The sequence below is a fragment of the Neopsephotus bourkii genome, unplaced genomic scaffold, assembly GCF_033783945.1.
Source record: "Neopsephotus bourkii isolate Nb327-2 ecotype Australia unplaced genomic scaffold, CSIRO-AGI_Nbou_v1 NB_107, whole genome shotgun sequence".
In the NCBI taxonomy this organism is placed as follows: domain Eukaryota; kingdom Metazoa; phylum Chordata; class Aves; order Psittaciformes; family Psittacidae; genus Neopsephotus; species Neopsephotus bourkii.
Genome location: NW_026900624.1, coordinates 6499712 through 6519665, shown reverse-complemented (window position 1 = coordinate 6519665; position 19954 = coordinate 6499712). Strand labels below are relative to the sequence as shown.

Sequence of the window (19954 nt, the reverse complement as noted above, 5' to 3'; positions counted from 1 at the left end):
TCCATAGCACCCATTTTAACTCTCTGTTTTTCTTAGCAGTTGTGCCTTTAAATTGCTACAGAGTGGCCATTCTGTCGCCTGTAATAGGGGTACATTGACTACGATATTCTTACCCTATCCCTTACAGAACTTGCATGTGGGATTTCCATAGGCGCTGTTAAGTTGCTGTATCGTAAATGCCAGTGTCTGTGCAAAAAACTTCTTGCACTCGAAATAATCTCAGAAGCTGTTCTTATTAATGCTGTTCACAGAATTGTAGGATCAGCTAGGTTGAAAAAGACCTACAAAATCATTAAGTCCAACTGTTTAGGCAGGTTAGGCATGGGGGGGAACCCAGGTCAAGCTGCTTTTGATACTTTGAAGTATTAAACATCTCATTTTTACAAGAGTTGACAGTAAAGATACTTTGTCCTGCAAAGTCTTCTGCCTGTAACTTTATTCGCTGTCTGCTCCTGTTGGTTTCAATGCCATTGTATCTAATGTGTAGTTTTCTACCAAAGGCCACCGTCTCTTTAGGTCTGCTGCTGTACTAGAAGAGTTTTGTTGTCAACTTTGCTTGTTTAAAATACAGTGTAGATACATACATATATATATGCATATATATGTGTGTGTATGTAAATTCACAGTAATGCTTAGTTCTTTCCAGAATTAAAGCTGAAATTCTTCTGTACATAAAGTAGTACAAAAGTAACTGACTTTGAAAAACATAGCTTCCTTCTTACCTTTAAGCCCATTATACACTTTAAGGCTGTAAAGCCTTAATTGTCAAATATGTTTGCTCCAGGAACTGTAGGTTTTGTGTTTATGTGAAATAGAAAGTGTTCACTTTGTCAGAGATAACCTGCTTCGTATTTTAATATAAAGAAACGTCTTTTTTTAATGACAACATTATCCTAGTAATGATGACTTCATATAAATTGTTTTAAGCTTTGTGCACTTTTGCCATTACCTCATTCTCCATTGTCCTAACTGTCATCCCAAGAAAGCATCACCAATTTTTTCCTTAGACTGTGCTGTTGCACGTCACAGATCATTTGAAGAGGAAAGAGGGAACTTTTCTTTCAGTACAGAAATACACCTGTGTGTTTAAAAGTACTCAAGTGAAAGCCAGGAAGCTCAGGTGTGTTTTATGTAGGTAGGAAAAGTTGCTCATGATGAAATCCTATACAATCTGCTTTCTCGTAGTACAGTTTTCCACTGATGTTCCTTGTACTTCCTGAACGCCCCAGCGCTGTGGTGATACAGATGCAAAGCAAGTGCACGTAGGAGAGCTGAATACCATGTCTCCTACTATACTGCACACCTACTTGCATGGCACCTTATTAACCTGTACAGTGACACAAAGTGTTCAGATTTAGAGTTCAGCTTTCTGATTGTATTCTGGTTTTGATTTATGTAACGTGAGAAATGCTGAAAGCTCACAGACTGTTGGAAAATGCTGTATCTGATTACAGTGCTAGAAATCTATCACTTAACTGGAGTTCAGGAGTGAAATCCTAGCTTGGCTGCAGACAACCAGAGGTTTGCTGCCAGCATCAGTAGCAGCCAGGGATTCTTTTTTATGGAATTATGAGCATTCGCTCTCCCTGATAGGTTACTGTATTGATGAAGTGTCTCCTAGTGTTTGTCCTCAGACAGATGAACATTGTGTTTTCTGAATGGAAAACTTCTCAGAGAAATACACAGTTTTACTGTACAAATTTTCCATTTTCACTGAAATAAAATTCCTAATATGTAATATTCTAGAGGTCTTGGTATAGCTTTACTTCTTGGGCAGTTCAAGAACATCTGAGCAAACAAAATGATCCCAAAAGATACACAATCTTTGGTATCCCAGTGAAAAAAGCAAGTAAATTAAGTAGGAGTCAATTATGACTTTCCTGACAAAATTCAATAGCAAGTAATTGATTTTTGTCTTGTTTCAGGGGAGGAAATCATACCAACAAAATGCAAAAGCAGAAATTATATATAGAAATAGAAAAAAATCAGTACTCTAAGCTACCATCCATCCATTTCCACTGTTCTCCCTATCCATATTAACTGTGAGTTTTGTGTGTCTTTGCATGTGATATGTGGAGGTATTTTCCTAATAAACTGACAAACCTGTCTATTCATCTGTACGTGACACAAAAAGCTAAGGAAGTAAGGGTTACTGCTTGTTTCAGTCTAAGTGTGATAAATGTGAAATGCTTGTCAAGTTGAACATGCATCTCCTTGCGGAAAACTTTCATTTTTATTTAGGTTTGGGGCTCTTTTGTAAGTAAATATAGGGGAAAAGGGCCAATCAGCTCATGCCAGTCACCTCCCTGGGGAGCAATGCTGTGCTAAGTTTATATAAATAACTGTAAGGTTTAGAAACTAGATCTGGAATCAGATACAAAGGATCTGGTGCTCAAGATTAGCTTCCAAAAGAGAGTTACAGAAAACCTGTCTGTCTGAGGAAGAGCAGGGACAGTATCTCTTCTGTGTCTCATTTAATTCATTTTTTGAAAATGGACCTACCAAAACTTAAAAAATACCCCCCTTAGTCAGATTATGTTGGTTAGGAGATGAGCTGTCATGCAGCTTTTCTTTGTAAGAACTGTTTTTACCTTGTACCCTGTAAAAATCTTGATAAAGAACTGCTGCCAGAAACAAAAATTATGGTATGAGAGATTAAAAAAAAATCCTCCACAAATCCTGCATCTGCTGTATTCTGTTTCTTCCAGGATAATTAAAAGAGTAGTCTTGGTTTTTAAAGAGAAAGGAAATCTGCATTTCGATAATCAGTGAGCATAACGTATTCTCTGACACTCTTGGAATTATGAATAATAAGAAATGAAGCAAGCTTTGGACACTGCAGCTGAAAACGTGCTGATACAGTAAAAGAGCCAAGAGAGGAAAAAAATATTGGCTCTAAATGCTGGAAAGCAGGTCGCTGCTTCTTATCCACAGCATAACAGTTCTTACAATACACCAATTTTGAAGCAGTGCCTTTTCAATAGCAACACAACTTTCATTTTCACTGCAGGATGCCACAGGCAAACCGGAGTTTGAAATATGTATGCCAGTCACATGCAAACACACTACAATGTGCTGGAAAGCTGCCACTTGTTTATGATTTCCCATCTTGTATGTGGCACAGTCTCAACTATTCAAAGCAAAGCTAATGTTTTTTTCCATATGTATCAAAATAACTCTGGCCTTTCTATTTATTTGTACATGTAAGCCCTCTCTCCCCTTCCCTCTCCTTTCTATCGAGGTCTATGCTGTAAAGGTTTGCAGGTGAGAACCAACTGTGCAATAGTTTTAGCCTCCCTACCAGTTGTAACTCGAATGCTACTTCTCCCCTTATGTATCATGAATCATTCTGTTCAGTGAATAAAGGGAAAGAGCAAAGGGAGAAAGGATTCGAAGGGGGCTGTGCCGTCATGGTACACACTCTGAACAATACGGTGTACGAATGCACATACACTGCAGAGACAGCATCACTTTTAGTGTAAGGCTTTGATTCCTTCATTTTCACTCTGCTGCAGCTTACATCCCATCTTCAAATCCTAAGCAATACAATGTCAACTTTACTTTACACATACATCTCAAATAGGAATATGGTCATACTCTACAATGGAGGAATGCTCAGCGATTGGCTGCTCTTTGCCATGGCAATGATTTAAAATAAACACATGCCTATCTTCACGTTTTCCTAGTAAAACACAAGATCTGCTTAAAAATGACCTAAAATTCACTGTCCATCACAATTATATTTTAACACCTATGTGCTGTAGATAGAGACTTCAGTCCATTAATTTTCCTAGAACGATGCTCTCCTGACAAAGCAGTTTCACTGTGAAAAACTGAACTTGTTTCCAGAACAATATCAGTTATTTTCTTTAGTGGCCTCATGGCTAAGAGAAAACATTTGGCATAACCCTAAGAGTTTATTTAGCTTGCAGAAGACTGGCAATCCACTTTCAAACCAAAATGATGACTTGTCAATTAATAATTTAGCAATCAGCACTAATCTAAGGCAGAACAGACTTCTCCAGCAATGACGACCGTGACCTCTGTTCATTTACTCAATTGTCACAATAAAATTCTCTCGACCAACAGAATATTTAATATTCAAAGAGTGACAACACACAAATGAATTGTGAACAGGCCACCAGCTATGGCACTTTAGTATAGTGTCTTAGAACTTTGGTACAATCCTATGAATTTGAAAGTATTCCTCATGCATTTCCAAGTTGCTACTTATATACACAGCTGATCCTGCCTGATCTATACCTTGAGTCATGAACTAGCCACCTGCAAAACCTTATACACTGAAACAGAAATGAGCAGGGCTTCAGCTAAGCATCATCAGAGGCACCCACAGGAGGTTGGTGGGTGTTTATGGAGGCAGAAAGCTCTGCAGTCTGTATTTTATCTCTGGACTTCCATAAAAAAAAAAACACTTTCCTTTGCATAAAATGCTTGGGCACCAGGTTTCTTATGCCCAAAAAGAAGACTTCAAAACATGTTTTCATACAACGAGGATGAAAAACCTCACATGGAAAAGTTCTAGCACTGTTCCTGAAACACTATATTCAATGTAACACTTTGTTCAAGATGTGCAACCCAGGAGGAGGAGGAGGAGGAGCATTTTTAAGGAAGGCTGGGATAGTTCCCCTGCCAATCTCTCGGTAAATGACCTGTCAGTTTGATGCAAGCGCTCTCCCTGCGACGCCCAGGCTGGGGCTGGGGGAAGGGATGGGGAGAAAGGAGGGGAGGGAGGAGAAACTGCTCGACAGAAGTATTTTTAATGACCCCCAGGGAGGGGACAGCATGGCGCGGGATGATGTGCAGCATGCAGTGGGCAGGCAGCCTTCCTCCCTTTCCTCCCACTCTTCCTCCAGGCCGGGGCTGCATGACACCCCCTCGGCTGCTCCCTGAGCAAACCCCAGTCCCCCGGCTTTTCCTAAAGGCAGCCCCCCAAAGCACAGTTAATAACGGAGGAGGCAGTGACTGCCCGACTCGGTGGAACTCGGCTGTTAAGTTTTTGTCAGGAGGATTAAAAAGCCAAACCAAAAATACAAAAATAGCTGAAGCAAATCTGGGACTCAATGGAAACAGCCTTTCCAGGGGTGGACTTTCGTGAAACCCGAGCAGGGGGTTTTACGTGTGTTGAAGTACAATCTCGGCATTATGATTTTTTAAGGCTTCTTTTGTCTGTTGGATTCTTCTCCCTTTCCTTTCTCTCTCTCTCTCCCCCCCCCCCCCCTTTTTTTGACAACTTCCTGCCTGCCTGTCATTAGAAGTAGGAATGTATTCCTTTTTCTCTATCAGATCTCAGTTAATTAGCCATCGCTGCAGCAGGCTCAAGGATTTAAATTCAAAGTGAAACTCATTCTAATCAAAACTGCAGCAAACTGGGGGTTTTGTTTGACTTTAACCTGAAAGTCAGTTATTGTATCGCTGATGTACATACCACATTACCAGCTGAGTGCTTTCAGCATCCCTCTATCAGTGTGAAATATTTAATCGGCACAAGGATCCAATCAGCACAGCAGAGGGGAATCTAGTGCGTGCATTAATTTACTTTCAGTTGAAAAGCAGTAAAGCAGGTCAGAAATATATCACCTTCTCCCTTCCCCTCCCTCTGCTTTCCCCTCCCAAACAAATACACAGCACATCAGAAGAGTTTTGGCGGCGGGGGAGGGAATGAAAGCCACCCTGTATGAATCCAGATTGGAGAGTCAGACAATAAATTAGTCATTCCTGCCAAAGAATGACAAACACTGCCTGGAACAGAAGAGGGGAACAACACCCCCCTTCCCTCCTTAAACATACCCCCCAAAATCCTCTCTCAAATTAATTATGTTGGGTAATTGTTTGTTTTTTTAATCTTTGACTCTTTTTAAGCTAGAAAGATGGCTGAATGATTACCCCTTCTGTGTATGACATTAATTAGAAGGAAAGCAAATGCCAGAAAATAATGAAACAGTCTTTCTGTTAAGGTGCAATGGCTTTGGATTTTCTGACCAGCCCTGTTCCCCAGGAAAGGCTTCCATTAACGTTACTGCTATTAAAAATCTGTTTCAGAAGCATTCCCAAGCTCTTCTACACATCAGCAATTTTATGTATCACAGAAGCATACCGCAGCATACAAAAGCTAAACTTTTTCTGCTAGCAAATTTACCCTTGTATTTCTCACTTATTCTCTGAAGGCAATCACGTTCCTTATCTCCTTCATACCATAATGAGAGTATCGACATGCAGTTCTCTTTCACAAAGGATCGTTTACAACACGAACGTTACGTGAACAAACTTGTGCAACACTGCAAGCAAAGCCATCGCGCAGAAATGCGACAACAGGCAATGATTAAAGTTCCACCACAAAACCCCACCCCAGCTCGTCAGCCTGATGTGGCCAAAGCTCTTCACGTGGCTCCTTTCCAAGACAGGGCAGCAATGAAGAATTAGCTGATTTATGTAAAGAGAGAATTTTCCAAACTGGTAAACACCCTAATAATGGTAACAGTGGGCTTGGAAAAGCACATATTCACTGAAGTGCAATTAGCCTTTAATTTCTGAAACCATTAAACAGCTTGCTGACTGAAAAAACCAACACGTTTACAACTGTACTGCTAACTGACAATCCACTCATCAAAGCTCAGAATTATCCGCTTAGTGACTTGTAAACAGCACTTTTTAACTAACAAGGAGTAGGGGGGGAAAGAGGATGATATTTAATGAGAAAAGTCAGATTCATATTGTGGAACATTCTGGAAGTGCCTGTGCATCTTGAAGGAGAGGAGGAGGGGGAGCTAGGATGGGGGTGTTTTTTTTAATAACCTCACAAATAATCCCTCCTCCTTTCTCTCTCCCAAACCATGTCAATGATCAAGGAAATGAGAACAAGGCGCTTGATTCACAGCTGACTCTCTCTTCTTGTTACATCAGATCAAGAAGGAGCAGTCTAACAGGGGGGCTGATTTCTGCAGGGGAAACAAATCCACAAGCTGGCATTTTGTCTGCAACTCCTATTAATTAGCCCACTTTTTCTGTCAGAAAAGGAGCTTTTAAAACTTGCAACAGAGTTACATGTGAGCCCACTCACACATACGCTGCATATATGTAGAACATTAAATATTATGCATGTAGGACAAATCCTTCCCAAAAAATCTTCAAGGAAAGAGTGGTTGGTTTCCTATTTGATTTGATGGATGGCTCTCTATTTTTTTCCTTAATCCCAAAAAAACTGCGTAGTAAACTGCTAACAGTAAGATTCAGCCCAAGCTAAAGCTCCTGTTAATGACAGCCTTTGGATAGGGTGCATTGTGCTCTGGATCAGGTCCATAGCAGCATGATTGCAGCTCAGTCTGAATGTCTATGAAATGCTTCTTTTAAACCCAAACTTACAACAGATGAAAACTTTGGCTTGATCTCACTTAGAATAAACCAGAAAGCATACAGGCATTCTCTTGGCAGGTCAGAGGAGGGTTTAAATGGCTCCCCGCTGTGTAACAAGGGTTCTCCCCTAGCCCCAAAGCTGGAGTCCTACTTGCCATTAGCAGCTCAAAATTTACATCCTTTTGCTGTTGCCAACTTCAGTTTCCCATGATTTGCCATGTCCTATGCATTCAAGACGGAATTCATCTGGCTTTATTTGATGGTAAAACCAAAAACAGCTCTCCCCAAACAAACACACAAAACCGAAACCAGTGTACACCATATAAACACTAATGTGCTTCTAATTTAAGTTTTGAAAAAACAAAGGCAGAGTGATTAAAGGCCAGGCGCATGCAGCTCAGCATATGGAGCCACAGTAAGTGCCCTAGAACAAGTTGAATGTTTCCATTGTGTGAAAGACTCATTCATTATAGCTACAAGATGCAGTGCAGACATCTGCATTTTTAGAGGGGCATCTTGTCATTTTTAGATAAATCATGGGATCCAGACCCTTTCTAAACGGCATCAAAGCTTGCATTTCTTGATATCCTGCCTCCTTTTGTTTCAGTAATCTGCCTCACAATTTTCTTTTCCTCTGCATGAATGTCATTAAAGTTTGCATCCTAGTATGTCTGCAGCCTAAAATGTGAAGTCAGGGGCTTCTCTTTTTTACTCAAAAACATGCTGCTTCTTATGATCAAGCAAGGCAAAAAGAAATGCAATGAGAAAAATAAACAATAATTGAGTAATTTATTGATAACAGTTTCAAAGCTGCTGCCTCCTGAGTCACATTCCCTCCCCCTGCATTCCTCCCACTAACCCACGCCCCCCCCCCCCCCCCGGCCTGATAGTAATTTCTTTGATTTCTTCCTCCTTCACCCTAGCTTAAAATCAAATTTGGAAATGCCCATCTTCCTTGGTGTGGCAGGAAGAACTGGCAATACAATAAACTAAGCCAAATTTTGTTTCTTTATTCCCTGCCCCCTCACACTTCCTTTTTCCCAGATAATACAGAAACCTCCTCAAATGAACAAATGTAACTGTGAAAAGATACAGACTTCCCATGGGATCAAACCATCAGTTCCACAGTATACCTATAAAGAAGAAAGAAGCTAAATGGTTGCATTTTCCCCAAGGGAAGGCACAGCTTCAGTTTGTGAAGCATTCCCGTCAGAAATTCTGGATAAGTTGCAAAAAATTCCTGCTTCATTTCCAGACCTTGTATAGACATTTCCCCAGCAATTCTACATATGCTCATTTCATCCCAACAGTACAAGCTTTTACTATTACTGTGTTACTCTGGAGTGATTACTGTTTTCCAACGGCAAGCATATTTGCATGGTAGTTATGAAGCTGCTCGGAGCAACCTTTCAATTTTCCAACACTCCAAAGTATAGCTTTGGTGAAAGCAAACAAAGAGGAAGGGGAAATAAACAGCCCAACCCGAGTGCCTACATCTAGGCACCTCTGTCCAAATCCAGGCTCTTGTGTCCACATGGACAACTGCCAACTGGCACATGGGCAGCAGTGGCCAGAGGCAAGGTCACCCTGTGCTCATACACCCTGAACCCAGGTGACCCTGCTCATTTTTGCATATGAACGTTGGTACAGGAATAAAACTGAGCTCTAGATTTTGTTGCAAAACCTGAAGACGGCGCTTAGTTCAAAGGACAGAAGAGGAAAACAAAATTATGAACAGGGTTTTTTACAAAACCCATCAGCTATTAGCACACCTTACTAACGAAAAACCAACGTGGCTTCGCAGCACAGTGAGTAGTGTCCTTTCACCCCAGTCTCTGGCTGGACCTATGTCTACCTCTGGTTAAGCACATTAGAACCAAAATGTTATCAGAGGTGTCTTCTAAGGTTTAGATAAATCCCTTTGCCTCAGTTTCCCAAACTGATAACATGTCTTCCTTGTGAAAATTAACTGGCTAGCATGTATTAAGTGCTGTTTATTTGTTTTCAAAGATGAGATGAGTAATATGATCTCATCTTAATCCAACAGGATTATGGCTGTCAAATCAAAACTACTGCACTGTCATACTGTTTATCTAACCTTGTCTGCAATATTTTCTGATGACCTCCAAAAGAGCCCTTGTAGAGATGAAGATGGGACTTCACAGTTCTAAGCATTTTTGTGGGTCTATGTGTGCATGCCTGGCCACATAATGAACTAAATGGAGGGCACAAAGTTAATTACATGTCTTTTTCTTTCCACAAGTTGCATAAAAAGCAATCTAGGGATCCAGAAATGCAGTGAAGGCCAGAGTCAGAGAGGGCAAATACACAACTGCTAACTACACCTCTATAAGGAGGTGTTAAAGTCTGAAGAAGAAGTATTCAAGGAAAATGGAAGAGAGAGAAGACAAACGGGGGCAAATTTCTTACAGTAGCCCTTTTGGAGCACCTTTTATGAATAGACAGAAAAGAGTTGAAGTGGCAAGCCTCTGAGAGATTTTCCTCTTGCCCTATAAAATAAAACAATTTATCATAAATTATGAAATGAGAATGATGAACAATTGTGCAGGTGCTTTGCAGAAGTAAATTAGAAGGATGAGTTGTCAGTGGGCTTGCATCTCAAGACCTCTTACTTTCTAGTGCACCTTAATATCCAGAGGATGACAGTCTTGATACCTTTCTCTGTCTATTCCCACAATCTCCAAGCATCTCTGCATCATTCATAGAAGCCCCTTTGATCTAATGAAACCCCTCCAGAGATAGCAGCTCTGAGTACATCTGCGGAAGGAAGCTGCAGGAGCTAAAACTGAGGCACATTCACATGACATATCAAGTCACAGCTGGAAATTGAACCTTGATGTGCCAACTCAAAACGTTATTCAGCAAGAGAGCACCCTCATTCCTCACTTCATTTTTCCTTCAGTTGCACCACTTCATTTGCTATGTGTCCTATCCAAAACGTAAATTTGAATAGTCAAACCGCCCTGTTTATCCAACCTTATGGTTCAATGTGCTGGCAAGTGTAGCTGCCACAGCACTTGAGGCAGCAACAGCAGTGAGTAGGTTTTTTCTGTCTTTCAAGAAGTGGATGTTCAAAAAAGGTAGATTATCAAACAATGGATTATCAAAACAATTTAAAAAACCTGGCTGAATGAATGTCACCTGAGCAGATATAACCCCTTACAGAAGTAGGGGATACTGGAAATTAGGAACTCCAAGCCCTCTGTCATATGCTCAGACCACTATGCAATCCTCTACTTTTTTATGGGGGGCATATAATGGCCTAGTTCCTCTAGGGACATGAGTGGTTTAGACAGATAAAAAAAAATTAACCTCCCTCCCTAATCCCCCCAGTCTGACAAAGAATGCTGCATGAGTACATACATGTGAAAAATCAAAAGCAAATTTTTACAGTTTGAGAATCACAAGTAATACCACTTGACTAGATACAGATAATTGATCAGTCATAATAAGAGAGGGATACAGCATGTAATATTTTGCTTTTAATAAGACTTCAGAGAATGCATGACAAAACTATTTAAAATGACTGAACTGTATAAATATATTAGAAGATTTGAAAATATTGGGTAAATTTAAGAAACAAGGGAATGATATGCTTTCACTCTAACTTAATGGAAATGCAAATGATAAGATAATGCTGAAAGGGAAAGAAAGGTATACAGCAGCAATGTTGGGACAGAATATTAAAAAGAGACAAAGGAGCTGCTAATGAAGGACTCTGTAGATTCTGGGATGAAACTAAGACACTACACAACCATTATTCCAGAGGCCAAAGAGAGAGTAACGAGCAATAAATAATGCAGATCATGCCAATGGCAGTAAATAAAACAGACCATAGAAGACAGAATGAGAAAGAACAGACTAGGCCCACTTCAAAACAACAATAGGAGAGGAACACAATGGCTAAGGAGAAAGCAAGGACAGGCTACACAGTAACTCTGCCATTGCATTCACACATAAAGATGGAAATGATTATATAATGCACAGATAAAATGGAAATTATCTGCAAAGTTTAGACCCTAGTCTGCAGTTATGAGCATGTGAACTGGTTGCTAAACTACTTCTAGGAACAGGAGAAAGAAAGACTTTGTATGTTGATTTTCTTGGTAGTGGAAAGCACTTAGGTACTTCAAGCATGAGAGCTATACAGCGAGCTGCGCAGAGTGACAGAGAACTGTGTGTATAGTGAGAAAGGATTCAAGAGCACAAAAGAAAGGCAAGAAGAGAACGCGAGAAGCTTTAGCAAACTTTTTCACAACTTTGTTACATTTAAGGATCAGAATAAACAACATTCTCTTGGCCTTATTTCCCATTGTGTGCGAGGAGTGCAAAACATCATAGCCACTTAGAAACCCTACCTCAATCAGTCACTCGGACCCTTTGCCTGGAACATTTATCACAGCCAATAGCTTTTATTTTGATAAAAGCCATTTTGCAAAGAAGCTGAACACAAAAAATGACAGGGTGGTCGGTAAACACTGATGCCTTGTCTCTCCAGTTCTCCAGCACACACACTTCCATACGGGCTAGCCTTTTCCTCTGCAAAAGCAGAACATTCTTCAAAGCAGAAGACAAGGACTAGGACATGGCCATGGAGTTCTGTGGCAGGTTTGTGCAGCAGCTGCTAGAGATCTGAGTTCAAATGCAGGTCAAGTCATAAGTGGGAAAGGAAAAGGAAGTCCTTGTTCCAGCTCCCATGTTGCAAAATCACCTGGGGTGTAACCCCCACCTCAGGATAAGACTGGGCTGCAGTTCTGTGAACTGCAAAGACATGATGTAGGAAAAGAATGGGGCAAGTAAGGGGCAAAATGATGCTTTGCTCATTCCAGTGGATTCCAGCTGAGCCAGAGGTGATGATGTTAACAACACTCAATGTGAAAGAAGTAGCTCTCTGCACAGTTTCTTTATTGATAGTGTGACTGCATCCAGCTCCGTATCATTTCATTCCTGCTTTCAACCCTGTTTTTTTCCAAAGAACTAAAATCCTTAAAAGGAACTGTGGAAAAATAAAAGAAATTATTGTCTTCTCCAGGAAGTGACTGGAACAGGCTGTGTTTCACCAGACATTGTATGCCAATATAAATTCACACTGCTTCTAGAGAAATCCATCTCCTAGTCTCTTGATCATCCTCCTGTGCCATCCCAACCTACATGACTGCACCAGCATTCAGATAGCTGCACAATAAACTAATAGCTCTACTCATTAAAGCTAACCTGGCAAAGAAAACAAATACAGGTTTTAACAGTTCACACCCTAGTTGTAGCAACAACTGGGCCAACACAGCAGAAGGAGACAGCAGGAAGAAAGAGTGAAGCAGGAAGGAAAAGCACCCTTCCAGAAGAGTGCTGGCATATTTTTTGGGCAATGATGGGCATAGGCTTGGCAACTTCACAGTGAATTGTGAGGAAACCAGGGAGAAATAAAAGAAGGGATTAAAGAATAAAAGCAAGAAAAAAAAAAACCATGCAAAAGCCTGTTAGGACAATCCACCTTGGCCAAAGAAACAAAGTAAAAAGCCACCATGCCTTTCACTGCTAGGCAAACAGGTTGTAGTAATGCTATTTCCAGTAGTAATCAATACTCAACACTCACTTTCTTCAGCTGGGTATTCAACTGCCTGTGTGGAAACAGTCCCGTTTCCAGCAGACCGCTGCCTACAACCTAACCAAGGATAATACGCAGACTCAGCAGAGAGGCTAAAGACTGCATGGATGCAGTGAGTAAATTACCCTCTCAACCCTCAGAGGATTATAGGTCTCTGTCAAGTCATTTAGATTTAAAATTTGACCTGTCTTAAAGCATTTATAGCTTGCCAGGGAATACATTCTATATTCTCAACAGCCATTTCAAGGAAAATAAATCTCTTGGTTATAAAAAATATTATATTGTTATGTTTAATAATTCTAATGACAATTTCTACACACAACAATTTTTTACCAAAAAGGCTATGCACAGTAAGTTTATACTTCAGTTTAATATACACTAACACACCCATGTAGGCCCATCCACCTATAAGATACCACCCTAAGTTTTATGCTGACATGAAAAATAATAAATCAACCTGAAGAACAGGAGCCATCAAAAAAACAAGTCAACAAAAGTGATTTGGAAAAAAAAAAAATACATCAAATGCAAAGAGAGGGAACAGACAAGGGAGAAACAGGGTATTAAGAGAAAGGCATTCAAAACTTAAGATTTCTTGATAGTGTTCTTTCCAGGAACCAAAAGCAAGATGTGCTGGAATGCAGTGCTGTGCTAGGATAAAGGCAAATGCATTCCATTTTTTAACTAAAAGTTTCAGGAAGAAGTAAGTACAGCATCAGAGATGCTTTCTTAATGTGAAGGTGAACAAAGTGGCAAGAGACAAAGACAGCTGAATTCAGCAGTAGCTAAATCTATAAATGGGAAAAGCAATCTGCAAATGGAAAGTTTTCCAAACTGAAAAGAAAGTGAAGCTCCTAAGTATTTTAGCAGTGAGCATGACTGAATCTCCTGCTATTTATTATATCGGTATCATCCGTTAGCATCACTGCACTTAAGGGCTTATCAGCATTTCCATTCAAAAACTCAATATATTAGAAGTTTATTAGTTGATTGCTTATCTGGGGAGGGTGTGGATGAAAGTAAGATGGTACATATGCTGAAACAGGGCACAACTGGCTTCAGCCAAGAGATTTGTGTTGTGGTTTTTGTTTTTAAATGCGCTCTAAGACATGTGAATGATTTCATAAGAGAGTTTGCCAGTTATCATACAGTCTGAGTGTAACAGGACTTGCAGTGACACCCTTACATAAGCTGCAGAAAACCAGGGCAAGTCCAGTCCAGAATAACTGGAAGGTGGAAATAAAACCAGGCTTTTGATTCTAACAAACAGGGCTTTGCATAAGCCCATTCAGTCTTTATGCTGTTCCAAGAGCAACTCTAGAACTGAGGAAAACAAAAAACAACCCAATTGTTTTGGACTGGCAGGTGTGCATGTCCAGACTAGCCTCTCTGCCAGCACAAAGGGAAGATGAGGTGCCCACTCTCAGAGCAAGACAGCTATTGAACCAAGGAGATGCAAACGGGGCCTCAATTTTTGTGATACTTTTCATCTTCCAAGATTCATGCCTCTGCAGTTCCCTCCTTACTGAATATGGTAACGGCAGATTCAAAGCTGGCACACCTACAGTTCAGAGCATCGCTGGACTACTGAGTCAGAAGAAACTTCTACTTCAGTTTATGTGCTCACTGAGCTTTATTCTTCTCTCCCACAGCAGACTAATATCTATTCACTTCAGCAGAATTAGTCTTGGTTCAAACTGATATAAGAGCAGTAAGAAATCCAACTGAATGTCTTTAAATGATCCTGCCACTTTCTCTCTGCTCACTATTTTCATAAAGGGCAATCACAAGCAAGGCACATTAACTTGATGAGGCTCTCTCCACTGTCAGAAGTAGCTCAAACATGGAGCAAAGCATGAGGCTCCTCAGTCACCCCATGGGGACACTACAGAACCCACTGTGAGTTGATAGACCCATAACCTCTCTGGGAACATCCTACTAGTGACTTTACATGGAAAGAGACAAGCACCTCAAAAGGCAAATCACCACACCTCCTAGGTGAACTCTGCTATGAGGAGGTCTGTTTATCTCCACTGACACTAGGCATGTGGGCTTCTAATTTAATCATCCCTATTAGGCGATGAAGGTTGGAGAATTCTAGCCCAGAAACCTAAACAGTTGACATTCAGTCATGCAGACATTTTTTTATCTTGGAGATGTATTTATATAAAATTGGGGTATCTCAGTGGGGAGTGAGCTGCAGGAATTCTGTTCCCAGACCATAAATCAGGCTCACCTTGCCTCAGTCTAGGCCTTCACACCTTAGACCGCAAACATGATGTTCACAGAAAACTCCCAAATAGATGATGTTGGCATTTAGTTTGGCTTCTAATATGTTAAGAATTAGTCTAAATGACAAAAGCAAGTAAATTTGTATATTGATCTCAGGGACAGGCAATTTTGGTATAGACATCCCCCATCCAGGTGTTCAGGACCCAGGCTGATGCAATCATGATGGTGCATAATTTGCCATGTAACAAAATATCCTCCCATCCCTGAACTGAATCTACTGTCACCATGTACCTGCAGCAGGACCCACACACATGGATGGGCTGCTGTCTAACCAAGCATTCCCCAAGGCAGGGACAACATTGCCTGTGAAGCTTGGTAGCCTCACCTTCTCCCTTTCTGAGAGTGCCACTCAGTTGTTCCTGCTTTAAAATTAAAGGCAAAACAACTCCTCAAACATGTTCCGCCAGGTACACAGGCAACATGCATATGTCTTTTTGACACAGCCTTGCATGGCAGTCCTCCTACCTTGGAAAGTTCTGGCTTTCCATGGGAGGCTGCAGTGTACTGCGAGAGCAATTTCTGTTAGGAAGTAGGCTGATACTGTTCAGGTTGCTCACCCTAAGCAATGAAGCTTGGGTTTGACCTTATCAACAAGGATTTTTAGAACTATTCAGGAGACAGAGCAGAATGATCTAGACAAACTCAGAGTCCTGGCATAGAGCACACGCACAAGCAAAAGTTGGCTCATGGCAACAAAAATCCGCCCTTGAATCATCATGACTAAACTATAAATGAGATGCCTCAGCTTTTTTTAATCACTCATGACTCTTCTTAAGGGCTGGCAATTTGAGAGTAGATTTCTTACAATTTTACACGGAAATAATGTCAAAGTGACTTCTAAAGCTTTTTTATACTGAAGTAAAAAAAATTAAAATTTTAAATGCCTAGTTTCTTTCAACAGACTGGTAACTAATAGGATAGGTGCTATAGGCTTCGAGCCTGTTATAGTAAGAAAAAGTGAGGTTTAGGATAATTACTCTGCATTGTGTTATATTAAAATAGCAATAGGCATGGTCTGCTGGACCATAAGTGACCATGGAAAATACATTGGTTATGAAAAAGGTAAACCCTTCAAATGCCATAAAAACTCTTCCCAGCCATCTGCAGGAATGGGAATGCATTTAACCATTTCCTGCCACCATGCCTGATTTCCAACACAGGAGACAACAGGAAGCTACATGAGCATTTTTATTTTCCTTGGCTTCTCCCTATGTTTCCTAACATGTTGGCAAGAATGAATAAGGGCTACACACTTTCATTAGCATCTTGAGGAACTGTTGTTCCTGAAAAGCAGCCACATTTACCTTGGAGACTGGCTCAAAACTGATTCCATTTTTCTCGGGACAAGCTCCAACAACAAAGCATTTGCAATGACTGCTAGAGGAAGCCTGTCAGATCTGTAGGGTATTTTTATTTGATAATTGCCCATCAGTGCCTCAAGCCACAGGACGTGAGTCAAGTTCCAGGCCAAAACTGCTTAACTAGGGGTGCACAGTAACGCACATCTACCAGAAATTGCTGAAGGGACAAAAGTCATTGGTGTAGGTGCACAAAAAACCTCTTTTGGACCACCACTGGTTTTCATCTCACGGCCTATCTTATTGTGCTGGTTATCACAGAGTGTTCTGGACATTACTACATGCACAGCTAAATGTTTTAAGGATTAGTTAACCAACTGACCCATAGCACCAACAAGAAAACCTGAATTAGTAATCCTTGCATGAAGCTTAAAATTTCTTCCCAGAAACCAATCTGAAACCAAAGTTAAACCTCAATTTAAGGATTTCAAGTAATGGCATCTACTGCTTTACTAGGTTAATCACTTTACTGTTAAAAATCCTCATCTTATTTCCAGTTTAGCTTCTAGCCACTTACACATTTTTCCCAGCTACAAAGAATGGCTGCCTGCTAACCCAGACATTCCTTTCCCAGAAGACAGGGATGATGATTCTGTTTTTCTCCATGAGCACATCCATACACACGGAGGGCACTGCAGTTCAGGTAGAAGGAGCACTTTTGGCTGCTTCAACTTATGTCTGGGGCCAAATCAGTATGTCTTATTTCTGGGAAATTAAATGCTTACTCTACTGAACCGTGAACCCAGCTCAATACCAGGACAAAAATGAACAGGACTAGCGGCCCCACCAGCAAGTTATGTTTTACTTTCAGAATTTTGTGCACTGAAGCCAAATTCTCTTGATTCAGATCAGGAGATTTTCCCAGGACACAACTGCATCACATAAAATTAACCCATTATATTAACTAATGGTGCGTAAATAAAAACCATTTGAGTTACACTAAAATCTATATTCAATGAACAGTTATTAGTAATAAAGAGCTGAGTCAGAGGGAAGCTTGCCTGTGGCACTGTGTTAAACTTTCAGTAAGATGTATTGCTCTCTGGTAAAACAGGTTTGCAAACTCTTTTATCACTGGTTTTGCTTTTAAACCTACTAATGTAATAATGAAAACCAGGACCAAATTAAAAGAATATAAGCCCATCAACCAGGTACCTATAACACGCACAATCAGCAAACTTTGAAGATCTACCGGTACACTTACAGACCTGTGCTGCAACTAAATGGATTCCCATCCAAGCAAAGACCCAGTAGGAATAGTAGTAGTATGGCTGATGGGAAGAAAACCCAACACATCACCATTCATAGATTCTCACGCTACAAAGGATGATCCAGATCACCTTGTCTGACATCTCATATAACACCAACATAGCATTCAACCAAGTAGAGACTAATAACCAATTTTAGGTAAAGCTTGACCTTCCAGAGAAGGCATCCTTGCTTTGATATGAGGATACCACGAAATAGCAAATCCTCTATTTCCTTTGGTCATCCCTTCAAATAGTTAGATTTTACCCTCCTGCCCCTTAAGCCCTTCAGCCTGGTTTCTGACTGGAATTGCTGAGGAGTTTTACCTGCAGTGGTTGCTAGGTTTGTTAGGGCTACTGGGCCTCTAGTATGGCCAGAATTTCTAACAGCTGCCTTGTTGCTCTAGAATTTGTGTATTTTAGTCAGACTTAGGGAGCCAAAACAGGCTGAGTGCGCAGGAGCATGTAGTACTCAGGTGCAATGCAGCATGCAGTCCGGCCTTTCGCCTAGATCTCAGCCATCTGCACTCTAGAAACATCTCCCTTTTAAGTCTCCAAATACCCCTAGCTCAACAAAGAAATACCAGCTCCTGTGGAGTTACAGCAGGAAAAATGGCAGCTAAAAAACCGCAAAAGGCCAACTTCAAAGTTGTTGAATTTGGTGCTTGGGCTTTGAAAAACCTGTCATTTGGGAGGAAGGGTGGGTGGTTGCTCTTTCCCCCTCTTTTTCATTAAACGGCTCCTCAGAACTTGGGAGAGCTACATCTCTCATTATGCATTCCTCCTTCTGGAAATAAATACTTGTGTGGGTTGTCACATTAGTCAGTAGATAGATGTCAAAAACAAATTACAGCCTGGCATGGAGCCAAACATTGTGTGAGCGTTATAATGGAGTATCTGCTATTAGGAAGGTGGTTGGTTCTGTGTGTAAGAGGGTGGAGCCTTTTCCAGGAGCAGAAGTCTTACAATGAGGGGCTTTCTAAAGAAGGAACAGAGAATCACGATCTCATTTCATTCCTTTCCCCACAAGGAGATATTACACAAACACCCCATATGGCTCATTGCTACACAGAGAAATCCTACTCCTTCAGCGTTCTATGAAGTCAAAAACAAGCTAAGCAGTCCCACAGCTCACTTCAGCTTTTAAATAAACTGGGTCCCTCCAGAGGGATGGGAACCAGAAACTTATTTGGACTTTAAAAGTCTAGAGACCATCTCTCTCTCTGCCTCCTATCTCCCTCTCTCCCCCTCTCTTTCTCTCATTTTACAGGTTTTGATCAGTTCTGGTGCCAGTTATGATGCTCCAACCAAATCTTTTTTCAAAAATACCAAGATTTAAAAACATACCTAGCATCCAACCCTTAGTCTGAACCCCTAGAGTTTCTTTATCTGAGAGATCTGTATACTGGAATATTCCAAAAGTGGTCCTAGGTTAAAAAGACACATTATACTGCACATTCCTGCCCCACGTTTTGTATATGTGTAGATATAAGCCAGGGAAGGTACTCAACAAATAGTGAATATTCTGCATTGAACTTGATGAACAGAGGATTGATTCTGAGACCCTGAAGGCAGAGGAGACTAAGTTCTATAATTAAATTTTCTGATGAGAATATTTCAATGAGTAAATTGAGTTATTTCAGTAAATCCTGGAACAGTCTGAAGATCAGCTGTTGTTATGACATGCCTTCCCACTGCTATGCTACCACAACTCTGGAACTGTAGTGGCAATTACAGTGCAGGGTCTACAACTGCATAGTTCTTCATCAGACAGATAAGAAAAAAACCTCATAGCCCTCCTTCCAGTTTAGCAGATACAATGTCTCTGATCTTAAAATACCTTTACATACTGCAGTTTAAAGACTAGACAATATTTTAAGTAGCACACCGCTAGTAACATCACTACTTCTGAACCAGGTCACTAACAGTGAATGTAAATGAACAACATAAAACATAAAACAACCCCAAACCAACAAACAGAAAGACTTATACAGTTTCATTAAAATTCAAAATGTTGACAAAACTCACATATTCAAATATTGCAACCGGAACTAATCACA

General features: G+C 40.6%; 1 protein-coding gene across 3 annotated transcripts in view; it reads right to left on the bottom strand.

Moving 5' to 3' along the window:
- Window positions 1-19954, bottom strand: part of PHF21B (PHD finger protein 21B) — a 164894-nt gene that overhangs the window by 67641 nt on the left and 77299 nt on the right. The window lies entirely within an intron of this gene.